Source organism: Pistacia vera, unplaced genomic scaffold (assembly GCF_008641045.1).
Source record: "Pistacia vera cultivar Batoury unplaced genomic scaffold, PisVer_v2 Contig968, whole genome shotgun sequence".
Lineage (NCBI taxonomy): Eukaryota > Viridiplantae > Streptophyta > Magnoliopsida > Sapindales > Anacardiaceae > Pistacia > Pistacia vera.
Genome location: NW_022196854.1, coordinates 566,528 through 581,403, shown reverse-complemented (window position 1 = coordinate 581,403; position 14,876 = coordinate 566,528). Strand labels below are relative to the sequence as shown.

Sequence of the window (14,876 nt, the reverse complement as noted above, 5' to 3'; positions counted from 1 at the left end):
TGAGATGTATTGCTTTCGTTTTTGTCTCTACAAGTCCATACGATTGTCAATGGCTCATCTCTCACAAGATTCGTCCCTTTCGAATCAATCGTAGATTTTATCGTCCACAATACTAATTTTATTAAAGACTAAACAATAGAGCAATTTGTAGAAATTTCTATGGATAATGATTTTTTTTTTTTTTTTTTTTTTTTCAGAAGTTCTTAAACTCAAACTGATCTCTAAACAAAAGGGTACGTGTTGCTCTCACCGGAGGCCCATGATCTAGAAACTCCAACAAGAAAACTCAAATTTCAGAAGTTCTTAAACTCAAACTGATCTCTAAACAAAAGGGTATGTGTTGCTCTCACCGGAGGCCCATGATCTAGAAACTCCAACAAGAAAACTCAAATTTCACAGGTATCACATGTTTGAAAATTGATTAATTTGTAGGACATGCATGCACTGCCCATGGCATAGTAACGCTATGCTTCTCTATAAAAGGAGTCGATTCATTAAGTTTTTAGTTCATCCACAAATCAAATATCAAAGAGTTTCAAAGCAGCTAGCCTTGTTTTCCTATAAATATTTCCTTTGCTTTTTTCCTAAATTCATATCTTCAAACAAAATAAGAAAAAAAAGTGATCGTCACTTTATAGGTTTTGAAGTTGTTAGAGTTATTGAAAATGGAAGCTCTTATTAAGCCTATCAAAGTGAAAGCAGATGTTGAAAATTTTACATTGGACGACAGTGAGGCAAATCAACCTCTGAGTCCAGTTGCTCGTATGTTTCATGAGCCTGATTCCAACGTCTACATTAGTGCCATGATCGGCTTGAAGACAAAAATCAATGCAGAAGTTGTTAAAGCAAACTTGGTGCATACTTTGCTAAAGCACTCTCGTTTCTCTAGCTTGCAGGTAAAAAATATTAATCATATGCTTCACCAGAATGAGATTATGGCAGATTTATGGCAGATGCCTAAACGATTTCACGCTGTCAATTCTATTCATGTTTCTTAACTAACATTGTCTTCTGAAATGTACCATTTTCATCATGGTTATTGCTAGTTAAAGTATAATTGTGTCGCTTTTGACTAAATTGACAAAAAATATATAGAGTATTGCATATGTATTGATATCCAATCTAGACTGTTAGATTATGTTGGGATCAGGTTATTTTGTTGTTCACAAACATAAATTAAAGCCGGCATTTTTCTCACAACTTTAAAGTTTGGTTTCCTGGCAACTTGGCCAGTACCTTATTTAGTCAATCAACATTTTTCTGCACTAGGATTATATCTTATACATTATTTTGGTTGTTCCCTTTCTTTTCTTTGTTCTTTGTAGACGAGATAAACACTTATCATACCTTTATTGGTTGATCCACATCTATTCTCTTTAGTAGCTAGTTAATTCTTTATAATAAACAAGGATCCACAATTATGTATTAGGTAAATTAACTCTTTAATAGCTTCATTAACTCTTTTTTTTTTTTTTAATAATAAATGAGGATCTGTTTAATATTATATTAGTTCAAGAGATTCTTTTCTAATTTTAGACCTTTGACTCTTATACTATGTTAAGTTGTCATTCTATTTAAAAATTTAAACAAGTAGACGATATTTCAACATTAGACCTTTGAATCTCATACTCTTTTATTAAAACTATACAGTCATTTATTTATGTTACATCAAGTTATACTTAATGTTAATTTGTATATTTTTACTTTAAAATTTATTTAAAAATAAAATAAAAGCTATTCTAAGCTAGCTTGTTATCACTTAATTTATTAACTTTTTTGCAGGTTGTGGATGAAATGAATGGTGGTAGGCTAATATGGGTCCCAACAGAAGTTAATTTGGACAATCACGTTATAGTCCCAAAACTTGATCCGAATGACATCGACTCACCGGATAAATTTGTGGAAGATTACATCTCCAACCTGAGCAAAAATAAAATCAAAATGTCTATGCCAATGTGGGATCTCCATCTCCTTAATGTTAAAACTTCTGAAGCTGAATCCGTCTCTGTTCTTCGAGTTCACCACTCTCTTGGTGATGGAACTTCTCTTATGTCTCTCTTCCTCGCTTGTACTCGTAAGGTTTCTAACCCAACAGAACCTCCCACCATTCCAATGGTTAAGAAAGCGAATTCCGGAAAATCCTCTAGAGGTTTGAAGGGAAAATTCATCAAATTGTGGTTGGCTATGTGGCTGCTTTGGAACACTCTTGTTGATGTTATGATGTTTCTTGCTACGACATTAATGCTTATAAAGGATACGAAAACACCACTCAAAGGTCCCTTGGGCTTTGGCTCAAGTCCTCGGCGATTCGTTCATCGATCAGTCAGTTTGGATGACATCAAGCTTATAAAGAATTCGACAAGAACTGTAAGTTAATTTTCATCTTTGTGTTGTATCCTTAATGAGTTTTCTTTTACTTTTGTTTAATATTATTTTGTGGCATTGTGATTTTGTAGACAATCAATGATGTTATGCTGGGAGTGACTCAGGCAGGGTTGTCTCGGTATCTTAATCGAAAATATGGTGAGCTTAATAAGTAACTAATATAAAATTATGTCATTGAAGTTTGATGATGAATGATATGAGTTTGATAATTTACATTCTTGCTTTCTCCTGTGTGATTTACATTCTTGCTTCTTCCATAGTCGGATCCCATTCATACATTTTTGAAATATTATTAACTCAAACTAGCTTAGACAGATCCACAATGAAACATTGTAGGGGAGAGTAATAAGATTGATAACGGATCGTCAGAAGAAGTAACAATCTTCCAAGAGTATTGTCTTAGAGCAACCTTCTTTATGAACCTTAGGCCAATCCAGGGATTCAGTGAGTGTCCAATAACAGTTCATATTCAGCGATTTAGTTATGTTTTTTGACAGGGAAAGTAAATATTAATTTATACGAATATATATATTTTTGTAGGAGCTAGCTGAAGATGAAGAAGGGTACTAAAGCAAAGTGGGGTAACCAAATTGGTTATTTGATCTACCCTTTCACAATTGCATTACGAGATAATCCACTGGATTACCTTCGAGAAGCTAAGGCAGCCATGGATAGGAAAAAAGCTTCTCTAGAGGCTTTCTCATATTTCTTGGCTAAATATTTTCTCAAGTTTGGTGGCTTGAAGGTACGTTACTTTTCTTTTATGCTTCTTTGATTATCATGGAATATAATCAAATTAAGTTGTTGAAGCTTGTATTATATATTGAAACTTTCAGTTTTAACAATATAGATTAATCTTCTTCAACCATATGAACAGATGGCGCGCTTTCCATCTCAACAACATTGTGGTTCTCAAATGTGGCTGGCCTCAAGAAGAAATCAGTTTGTTTGGGCATCCAGTGGCTTATATAGCTCCAAGTTGTTTTGGACAACCTAATGTAGTATTTATCATGATGAACCTCCAATTCTCTAGAGATTTGACAAAAATAAACAATTGGAGGGGTGACATAAAATTTGACTAATTCTATTAATTCATTCCAACATGACCACATAATCATTCCATAAGGATGAAAAAATCCCTCTATTCGTTTTAGAAATTTCGTGAAATTTTTGTATCACAGATGTGCCGAAGGTTAAATGGGTTTGCTTTTTTTAAGTGTTATTATTTCATTAATATTTTGATGCAGGGATTGATGATTCATGTTGTGAGTTACGCGAACAAGATGACATTCATCTTATCAGTTGATGATGATATTATTCCTGATCCTCATCAGCTTTGTGATGATCTTGAAGTATCTCTCAACCGCATCAAACTGCCGTCATTAATTAGTAGAGGATAGTTAAGGAAGATGTCATCATCAGTGACCAATACATACTATCGCAGTACTGGTCCGCAGTTATATTTTTTGCGATAGCTCAAATAAGTATCTAGATATGTAATTTTAAATAATTGAAAAACGAAAATGTATGAATCGCTTTTCTTTCATAACATATTTTTAATTGGTAATTAATGGAGTGGCTATATTTTCCACCAAAAAATGTGCTAGTTTAATAATCGTTTCCTATAATCTTCAAATAATTACTTCCATGATTACGTTATAGTGTAGCATTTTTGGCTTAAAAGAATCCAAGATGAAAGCTAATCGATATATATATATAATATATATTATATATATATATATATATATATATTAATATATATATATATATATATATATTAATATATATATATATATATTATTTATCTTAAATTATTAAACGAAGCATTAGATGGGTATGCTAATAGTTGTTGTATTCTCTCGCATTCACTTCTCAACCACTAGTAGGTAGTCTGAAAGTAGGTGAAGATGTTATGTCTTATTGGCTCTTTTAGAAGAAGAAGGTCAAACTAAGGTCTTCACTTGTGGTTCATAGTAGGGGTGTTCCGTTCTGGGTACCCTGCATTTTTAAAGAAACTGGAATCAGAACTGGAACCGGAACCAGAAACGAAACCGGAATCGGAACTAGAACCAACGGTTCGTTAAAATTTGGAACTGGAACTGGAACCGGAACCTGTAACAACGCTTCCAATTCGGGTACCTATAAAATATTTTAACCCCCCAAAAGTTTATAAAATGACAAAAAACCCTAAAAACCTACAAATACCCCCCACTGACATGTTAACAAAAAATAAAATACAAATATATTATAAGCCTTAAACCTAATTTCATTAATTTACTTTTCCATTTGCCACCACTAGTTTGCTTCTAGCCTTTTTACTATGTAAATATTTTCTACTTTTTAAACCATTACCATCAGATACAATCACTTTTCTATCCAACAATGAACAATATCAATGACATAAAAATTGGTGCAAGCTATCCTTTTTAATTAATAAGTGGTGGACCATTGGGGCCCTAATGCAGTAATGCCTTAACTTTGTGGCTTTGTGCCCCAAGCCCCCAACAAGCCAACATAGCCAAGAATCTCTCAACTATATTTGTCTCTTACGCAACCACCAAGTCAAATTTAGGTGCAAGTCTCATTTTGTGGGTCCAATTGTGTTATTCTCTTCTCTATCTGTTTTGTTTTTCGAATTTAATTTGATAATAAAGATTTGTCAACACTTAATAGGATGGGGAAGTAAGTCAACATAGTGGGAAGTAGTAAGCACATGGGTCTTGCATTTCACAACTTTTAAACACAAGAATGATGCCTATAAAGTGTTTGTGATAAAACTCACTTCACACCGTCAACACAACAAGGTCTTAGAAGAAGAGTTCAAGTGGGTCTTAGAAAGAGGAATGAAAACAAGATACCTGGAGCTAAAGGAATCCCACTTAAGCTGAGGGAGAAGTAGCAATCCTTAACCAAACAGGGCTCTGTTGTTGTTGTGATGAAAAACCAAAGCAAAGTGTGAATGGATTTTTTTTTCATTTTGGCGTTTAGGGTTAAAGAGTCGAATTGGGAATTTTAGTCTGCACTAATTTAATTTTTTAGTGTAAAATATCATATAACACTCTAGATTTATATATAATTTAATTTAAGTCCTGATTCCCGAGTACCCGTCGGTTCCTACTTAGTGGAACCAGAAACGCATAGTGTCGGTTCCAGTTTTTTGGAACCAGAACCTACCTTGTCACTACTAGTTCCAGATAGGAACCGGAACCGGAACCAGACCCCGGGTACCCGTCGGTTCCAGTTTCGATCGGTTCTTTTGTACACCCCTAGTTCATAGTAAAGAGTTTTAAGAATAGAAGTGTCTTAGCATGTAAATGTCTTGGTCAATGGGTTGTTAGTACAGCTTGGCAAGTTATTGCAGTTCTTAAGACTACTCCGTGTTTATAGCAAGGGTTGGAGCCACCAAATTTATTCTGGGGAGCCAAAATGTGATCTTCAAATAATAAAAGGGCCATATCTAAAAAGTTACATTTTCGGGATCAAATGTTAATTTTAAATCAAATGTTAATTTTAAAACTTGGGGTGGACAAAGTGCCATTAAGCAAATATGTTGAAAATAAATTTTTTATGAAAAAAAATTTCTAGTCGTTTGATTCAAAATATATATGCAACCAGACTTTGCAATTATGAATTACTGAAAAACATTGTAATTTAAGAAATGACAAGTCAAATTTATAAAATAACACGTGGATATATTTTTGGTTTTATTTAACACTTTCAATAAGCTATCATGGAAGAAAAAAAAAAAAAAGTCAAATTTCGAGCTTCTTCTAATAAGCTCTTCTTAAGTTGCAATCAAACGACACAAATTTTCTTGGAAAGAAGCTCTTTTAGATAATAAATAAGCCCAAGCACAAAAACACATTGAAAATCAAGATAAGTTTTGATTTTCTAAAAGAGATGAGGGCATCCATATCATAACAAAGCTAGCCTTACACATGAAATAGTACGCCTATCCAGTGTTTTGAAAACTAAACTGGTCGGCTGGACCAGTGACCGACACCCTCTCTAGTCTGGTTTAGATTGTAAGGGTGTTTTTGTTGAATTTCAAACTTATAGGGTCTCATTGAAATTTTAGGGGTGTTTTTGCTGAAATTCAAACCTGCATGAACTAATTAGGGATGTTTTTGCCACATTTTAAATCACCTTGATTCTGGCCAATTTTGGTGCCAAGCACCCCACCTGACACCATCAACATCAACTTCATCTCCACATCAAAACCCTCATCATCCCGAGGTATGATTGGTCGCCGATCAATGTCGTTGCTGTTGTCTCCTTTGCAAAAATCGGCAACTTCGTCATTGATTCTGTCGCCAAACACCCCGCTTGAGACCACCATCGACATCAAATTCATCTCCACATCAAAACCCCTATCACCCCAAACTTTCGATTGGCTAACGATCATCATCTTTGTCGCCATCTGATTCTTGCCCAGATCGTAGCGGTGTATTTGATAGATTTAAACCTTCAAGGACTTATGGGAATTTTGTAAGGGTATTTTTGTTAAATTTCAAACTTGCTGGACTATTGGTAGACTGTTGGTTAGACCGATCCGACCAGCAAAAATTGGAATCAGGCCCTTGACCAAGTCAAGGGGCGGTCCAGTTTTCAAAACCTTCTGACTATCATCCTTATGTTAAGAGATAATTAAGGAAATTAAATGAGCCAATGAATATGAAGCCCTGCGTGCGGTCCAATTTTTAGAACCTTCTGACTATCATCCTTATGTTAAGAGATAATTAAGGAAATTAAATGAGCCAATGAATATGAAGCCCTGCATGATTAAAACTTGCAATTGTCAAATTAAAACTTGGACAATGGCTAGCTAGCTAATGTCACTGGTTCTAACACCAATTAGTGTAAGTATTACTTTCATTTGAGTTGACAAGTCCTTTATCATCTATCAAGCAATTTCATGGCACTTTCGAGAGAAAAAAAAAAAAAAAAAAATCATGCATGTTTATCACCAAGTAAAATGATCAGTGTCTGGTGATAATCACCAAGTAAAAAATAGATAATTTCCATGTGATAATCACCTCTTTTTGTACTAAAAATTACATGAAATTTTTTATCACCAATGTTTTTTGTTAAATAGGTTTCTTTTATCGTATTTTTCTTTGATTTGATGTATAAGATCATGCCTTTATGATAAATAAAGACTCAAACTCTGATCTTGAGCTTTTACTTAAATTCTTAAACACACTTGAACTTTGTTTCCTTAATTCTTACCGATGAAGAAACAAAGGAAAAAAAAATTTAAAAATAAAGAAGAAGCAATCCTCACCTACAAATTGACAAATATCAAATATTTTTAAACATTCTAACATACACACAAGTATTCTTTCTTGTATTTTAAGAAGCAATCCTTACCTATAAATTAACAAATATCTCGATCTAGAACATGGTTGTGGAATATTCATATTTGTTAAAATTATAAGTTGTGTGTGTGCACAACAGTTATGTGAGCACACTGGTTGCCAATTCCTTTATTTGGCTTATTTCATCTATTGTGTGTGTGCACACCAATTCTTGTGCATATTATTTGCTAGACTTGTGTCTTGGCTTATTTCTTTTCGAGTGTGTGTACACAACGGTCTGTGTTTATGTAACGCCCCGCTTGAGGTACGTAGTAAATTATGTTGTATGCTTGAATGTTTGTTGATGTGTTCTCTTTTGAGCTTGCATGTTGTTATTTTGGTTGGTTGGCCCTTGGTTGAGTGTTTGCCTTGATTTTGGTTGAGTTTTGGCGAATTTTGGAATTTCGGTCTTTGCTGGGGCGAAGAATAGTCTTCGTCGCGGCGACGTTGGCTTTGTAATTTGCAGTGTCGGTTCTATAATTCTTCGCCGGGGCAACGAAAAGTTCTTCTCCACGGCGACGGGCCGACTGAAAAGTTTAATGAAGTTTCTAGATATTTTTCTATAGGGGCAAAATGACCATTCTACCCCTAATTAGCAAGAAAAGTGGGGAGTGAATTGTAAGAAAATTTTATGGAGAATATGTTAGAGTGGGGGTGTGATTGTAATGAATCAAAGGATAAGGATGAAATTTCCAACCAAGAGCAAGGGCAATATGAGAATGAATGAAGATATCTTGAGCTAAAAAGGGATTAAGCTTAGTAAACCCTTCATTCTTCATCTTCCACCGCCTCTTCCATTCTCCATTTCCTCTCAACTTTCCCTTCAACCTTTCAAGAATTTTAGAGGGCTTTTTGAGTAGTTTGGGGTAGAAAATTAATCTAAGGCATCCTAAAGTAAGGATTCTTGCTTTAGATGTTAAGTTTTGCATATATTTGTATATTGAAGTCTAATGGTGTTATTGTTTAAAGGGTAGAGAAGAGACAAGCAATCTAAAGGAAAGGAAAGTGCTAGTGAGATCTCTCCATTACAAGGTAAGTAAATCCCAATCCAAGTTGATATTTGAGAACTCTTTTGAGTAGAGATTTAGTAGAAATTGTGTATGCATGTTAGATGATATGTTATTGAGGATTTAGGATTGAGATGGAGATGATTTGCTTTGTGGTTGTTAAATACACTTCAATTATGAGAAGTGTGATGTGTGATGAGAATGTAGTTTGAGATGAAATTGGAGGAGATTGAGAAATCTCTTTGGAAGTGTTATATTATGACAAGAATTATAGCTTGGTGATGGAGTTTTCTCCCATTTTGGATGGTTCAAGAGAAGGATAGAACTATAGATAAAGTAGAGTTTATGTATGCACACTAGTTGTTTGATGAAATGCCTAAGAGAATCATGAGTAGTAAACATTAATTCTTGCAACATTGCATGTTGGCATTTCATGAGTGCATTAGTGGAGATGAACCATCCATATATGTTAATTGTGCATTGAGAAGTGGCTTGAGAAAAAGTAGAGAACTGTGTGAATGAACTACTCTAAGAGTAAAGAGAATGAGAAGAGCACTAAGGGCGGGTTGGTGCTTTGTGATCTCCACCCGGTAGTCACTAAGAGCGGGTTGGTGCTTTGTGATCTCCACCCGGTAGTCACTAAGAGCGGGTTGGTGCTTTGTGATCTCCACCCGGTAGTTACTAAGAGCGGGTTGGTGCTTTGTGAACTCCACCCGACAGTCACGAAGAGTGGGATGGTGCTTTGTGAACTCCACTTGGCCGTGCCTCTGGTAAGATGAGGCCGTGACATATAGCAGAAGTTAAGTAAAGAGAGCTGTGTGAAAGGAAAATAAATGAGATGAGAAAAAGTGTAAGGAAAGAATTAAGAGAAAGAGTTAAGTGGACAGTCGAGTAGAGGATTTACTTATTGAGCATTATTTTGTGCTCACCCTATTATTTTTCTTTGTGGTTGCAGGATCTAGGTGAGAACGCGGTCAGATGGGCGTCAACAAGCGAGGAGCAATAGCTACATTGTCCACTATTTTAATGGCATTTTTTAAATGATATTCTAGTTTGTATACATAATATTTATATGTTAATGGCATTTTGTAAATGATATTCTAGTCTGTATACAGAATGTTTATATGTAATAAAAGAAAATTTTCGGGCCCAACTACTTTTACCACAATACATGTATTTTACTGATGTATTTCTATGAGTATCATAGTATTAAGCAGTCATTACAGTTTACACTCTCGTTTCAGATATTTTGCAACCCAACACAAGTTGCATATATGATAAAGTAGAAAAGATATTATTATCTTTGTCTCTTACTTTTTAGGACCTCTTTACATATGTCACAAAATGCTTAGGTAGTCTTAGAGAGTAAAGTAACCTTTCTCGATTTGCTTTGTGGTCCAAACCAAAAGAAGGAATACTTTCCTTATTTGGACAAACATTGGGTCAACCCCTTATTGGCTAATGGGGCACTTCATTGCTGAGCAAGAAACTCTTCATTATATATTTCTTCTTCTTACGTAAATGAATCTAACCTTTTTGGACATTTTGTCTCATTCTGTACTGTGAATTTCTTAGAGTATTATTTCTCTTAAAGGTTCAAGGTTCTTTCTCCATTAGTGCCAAAACCTCACCATATCAAACATTGACTTGATGGCTCTTAGAACATGGTTCATTTGCTAATGCTAGTGCATTGCTTCAGCACTTGAAGCTTGGTGGTTTACAAGTTGTTCACGGGTGTGTTCCCGGCGTGAAGTAGATCTGAAAAAGTTGCTACACGTTAAGGATTCAAAGTGTGGTGCTAAATGTAAAGTTGATCAAGGAGTTCTTTTTACTATAACTTAGATCAGCTTTGAACTATATCTTGTAATGTGTTTTTGACTTAGTGGATTGCTTCGATCTGGACAAGGTCCCATGGATGTAGGCTAAAAGTGGATTTAGCCGAACCATGTATATGGCTGTGTTTTTTACTTTTCGCACTTATGTTTGATGTGTTCAAATTGGAATTGCTTACTCAACTTGGTAACATTCTGCTACACCTTAAAATGGGTACTTAAACGTCAAAGTGTGTTAACTGAATTCCCAATGTGACTAGCATTAAAATGTTGTGCATGATTCATTTTGTGAGTTACTTGTATTAAATGCCTTTGTTAGTGTTTTTGTCATCTTATGATCCATTGTGCACACACTTCTAAAGGTAACCACCTTTAAAAGTGTGAGCACTTTTGCCTATGAGTGTAGACATTGTTTCTGGTAGATATTTTTCTTCAAATCACACCTCACGTATTTGTTTTTCTTCTGGACAAAATTATTCCTTGATTGATTCTATGTCTTATTCTTTACACTTGTCTCCTGTTTATTTGCTGAGTAAGAAAAGGAATATTTCTCTTGTCTGTAGTCCCAAAATGTCTTGTGCCAAAAGAAAGACATAAAAGTTTCAGTTTAACTTTTTTGTCTCCCATCCTTTAATGTGTTGATCCTTTATATTCTCTCATTTTATTTTTGTCTGAGAAGAAACCTGATTACATTGTTTTGCCTCTCTGAATATTCTCTGAGGTTTTTGTTTTTGCTAAGGTTTCTTACTATGCTTTGGTAGGCTTAAAATTACCCTCATCACTTATCCTTGCATGAGATCTTTGAATGTTGTTTTCCTTTGTGATGAGAGCTTGAGTGCAAGCTACTGTCCTGTTTTCATTGTTGAACCTTGAAAGGAACTCTTCTTCAACATGACGTTGCTGTGTATGTGAAGCTTCCTGTGATGGCTTGAAGTTCAACCAAAGAAGATAGAATCATTGTGTAGAAAACATGGAGTGTTTTACTACTGTGGCTATCTTGCTTTGTATTTGAACTCATAAGTATTTCATAGTGAATTTGCTTCATCTAGACGTGGTCCCATAGATGTAGGCTTGATGCCGAACCATGTAAAAATGAGCGTGTTCTTTACTTGTTTTTATGTATGTTTTAATTAAGTTATTCTCAGCTCATTTGCACTAAATTGAACAAGTAACCCATTCAGCATAAGTTTTAATCACTTGGTAACCCCTTTAAAACTAAAAATTGGTATCAGAGCGGGTTCTGAAAAGTTATTTTAGTTGATCCTTGCTTATTTGTTAATTCCTTTCTCATGTCTGGTTGAACAGCTCAGTTCGCTTCTGTTCTGTGTGATCTCCTCTTTTTGTGTGACCATATTTTTTGTTCTGTCACTATGAGTTTCTTTGCTGAAGGTGGAGCTACTCATAGACCACCATTGTTGGAGGGAACTAGTTTTTCCTTCTAAAGACCTAGGATGAAAGCCTTCTTAAAATCCATTGATGAAAGGGCTTGGAATGCTTGTGTCGTTGGTTGGAAAAAACCACAAGTTGTAGGTGCAGAAGGTAGTAATAGGGGAAAGCCCCTTGATCAATGGACTAAAGCTGAGTTAGAAGAGTCTAATTTGGCAGTATTAACCAAATGAAAAACATAGCCAACTGTGAAATAGCTAAACATACATGGGATAGACTCCAAGTTAAGAATGAAGGAACTGACACTGTCAAAAAAACCAGACTTAGGAGATTGATTACTAATTGTGAAAATCTTTTTTATGCATGATGATGAGTCTATCACTAATTTTCATGGTAGGTTATGTGATATCACGAATGAATGCTTTGCCTTGGATAAAATATATACTAATGCTGAACTTGTCAGGAAATTTTTGTGCTTTCTACCTATGAAGTTCATGTCCAAAGCAACTTCTATCAAAGAATGTCGAAATCTGGACGAGATGCAGTTGGAAGAACTCATTAGATCACTTCAGACTTTTAAACTCAACTTGAAACAATGGGAGAAGAAACCGACAAAGGGTCTCGCTCTAAAGCACGAGGTAACATCTAAACCTTCTATGTGTGTTGTCTCTAGTGATGGTGAGGAAGATGAGTGTACCTTGCTCACAAAGAATTTTGCTAAATTCTTGAAAAAGAATATGAGAAAACCTAGGTTGAACAAAAAAGGTAAACAACCTTTTGTGAAGAAGCCTTCTGACCAAGTTGGTCAAGGTGCCTTCTCGAAACGATTTTCAAGAGATAATGAGAAGAAAAACAAAGGCATCAGGTGTTATGAATGTGAAGGGTATAGACACATTCAGTCAAAGTGTGCGAACACTCTAAAGAAAAAAGGGAAAGTCATGGCTGCCACATTAAGTGAAAGTGATAACAGTGAGAGTGGAGGTGATGACGTTAATGAGGATGAGAATTTCCTGGCTTTTATTGCTAACCAAGAGGACAGTAGGAGTGTGTCCTCGTATGACTCAAGTGATGTTTATAAGGAGCAACAAGAGGCTTATGATAAGATTTATGAGTCATGGGTGAAAGCCATCAAAAAGATCAAATCCCTTGAATCTGAAAACTACACCTTAACAGAAGATAAAAAAGTGTTGAATGATATATTGATAGCTATGTTTATTGATTTATCTAACAAGGAACTTCTGTTAAATCAAGCAGTAAATGAACTAACGAAGGCCAAGGTAATTGTTGAAAGATTGAATGCAGGGTCTTATAAACTTGATGAAGTTCTTGGCCAAGGGAAGTTATTTGGTGACAAAACTGGTTTGGGTTTTTTCCCTAGAGCAAGCTCTTCCAAACCTAGTGTGACCACCTTTATTAAGGCGAGCACTTCGCAACCAGTTGTTAGCACCACTGTCAACACAGTATCAGACCAGAATGTTCTTGCTGCACCTCTTGATTCTTTCCGTAAGGTAAAAAGGTTTGCTCCTATTTGTCATTTTTATCAAAAGAAAGGTCACACTAGACCAAAGTGTTTCAAGCTCATTGCATATTTGAAAAGATGCATTGGAAATCATGTTTTTCCCTCCAAAAAAACCCTGCATCAAAACAATTTTTTTAAACACAATAAAACATGGAGACCTAAGTCTAGTACCAATAGTTTGGTTGCTCATACATCATTGCTTGCATTTCAAAATGACCAATGGTACTTTGACGGCGAGTGTTCAAGGCACATGATAGGTAACAAAAGTTTGTTAACTGAACTTGAATTTAGAACCGGAACCTAAGGGTAGAACTGGAACCGACACTGTGTGGGTAGGTTCCGGTTCCATTTTATTGGAACCGACACTGTGCGGTTCCGGCTCTGATTCTTATATATGGAGGAACCGGAACCGGAACATGGAAAAAGAACCGATTTTTTGAACCTGTTTGGAACCTGTTTTGAAACCTGTTCGGAACTTGTTTTGGAACCTGGACTGCAATGAAAATATGAAATATTTGTGAAATGTGAATAAAGAATAATGGGGGGTTTCTATTATTTTACATATAAAAAAATTTAAAATATAAAAAGTTAAATTTTTAGAATAACCTAATTAAATAAATATACAATTATACTTATTACATTTAAAATTATAAATTACACCATATTAAAAACTTTAATATATTATAATATATTAATATTAAAGTTTTGATTAATTAAGTGAATAATTAAAATTATGATCCAATTAAAAGTGTTTTAATGTTATTAAAAGAATTATTTTTTAATAAAATAATATATTTGATTGAATAATAATATATTTAGTTATTTACTTCAATTATCAAGTTCTAAGTATATCTATAGTGAATAAACAATTAATTAATTATATATGATAAATTGATAAACATTAATAAATTTAATTACTAGTTAAATATCATACTTAATCAATTATAACATTACATTATAGTTAAATGATTACTTGATTAATTATAATTTTATAACATTACTTAATTGATTTATAGTATAATTAATTATAGCATTACATTAATTGATTACTACTTAATTAATTGACTTATAAGTTATAACATTTAATATATTACTTAATTAAATAATTAGAAATTTAATTAATTATAAAATTACATTAAAAATTTATAGTATAATTACTTAATTAAATATAACATTACATTATAAAAAAAAAACTTAATTAATTATAGCATTATATTATAAACAATATTACAATACTTAATTAAATGATTAAAAATTTAATTAATTATAATATTACATTATAAACATTAAACGATTATATTCTTATCTCTTAAATTTATTTTAAGTTATTAGTAAATTTATTTTAAGTTATTAGTAAATAAATTTATTTAATGTTTTTACTTTTTGAGGC

General features: G+C 33.9%; 1 pseudogene; it reads left to right on the top strand.

Annotated features, from left to right (window-relative positions):
* The first annotated feature begins 665 nt into the window (after positions 1-665).
* LOC116121140 lies at positions 666-3,785 on the top strand (annotated as a pseudogene).
* Positions 3,786-14,876: the final 11,091 nt, after the last annotated feature.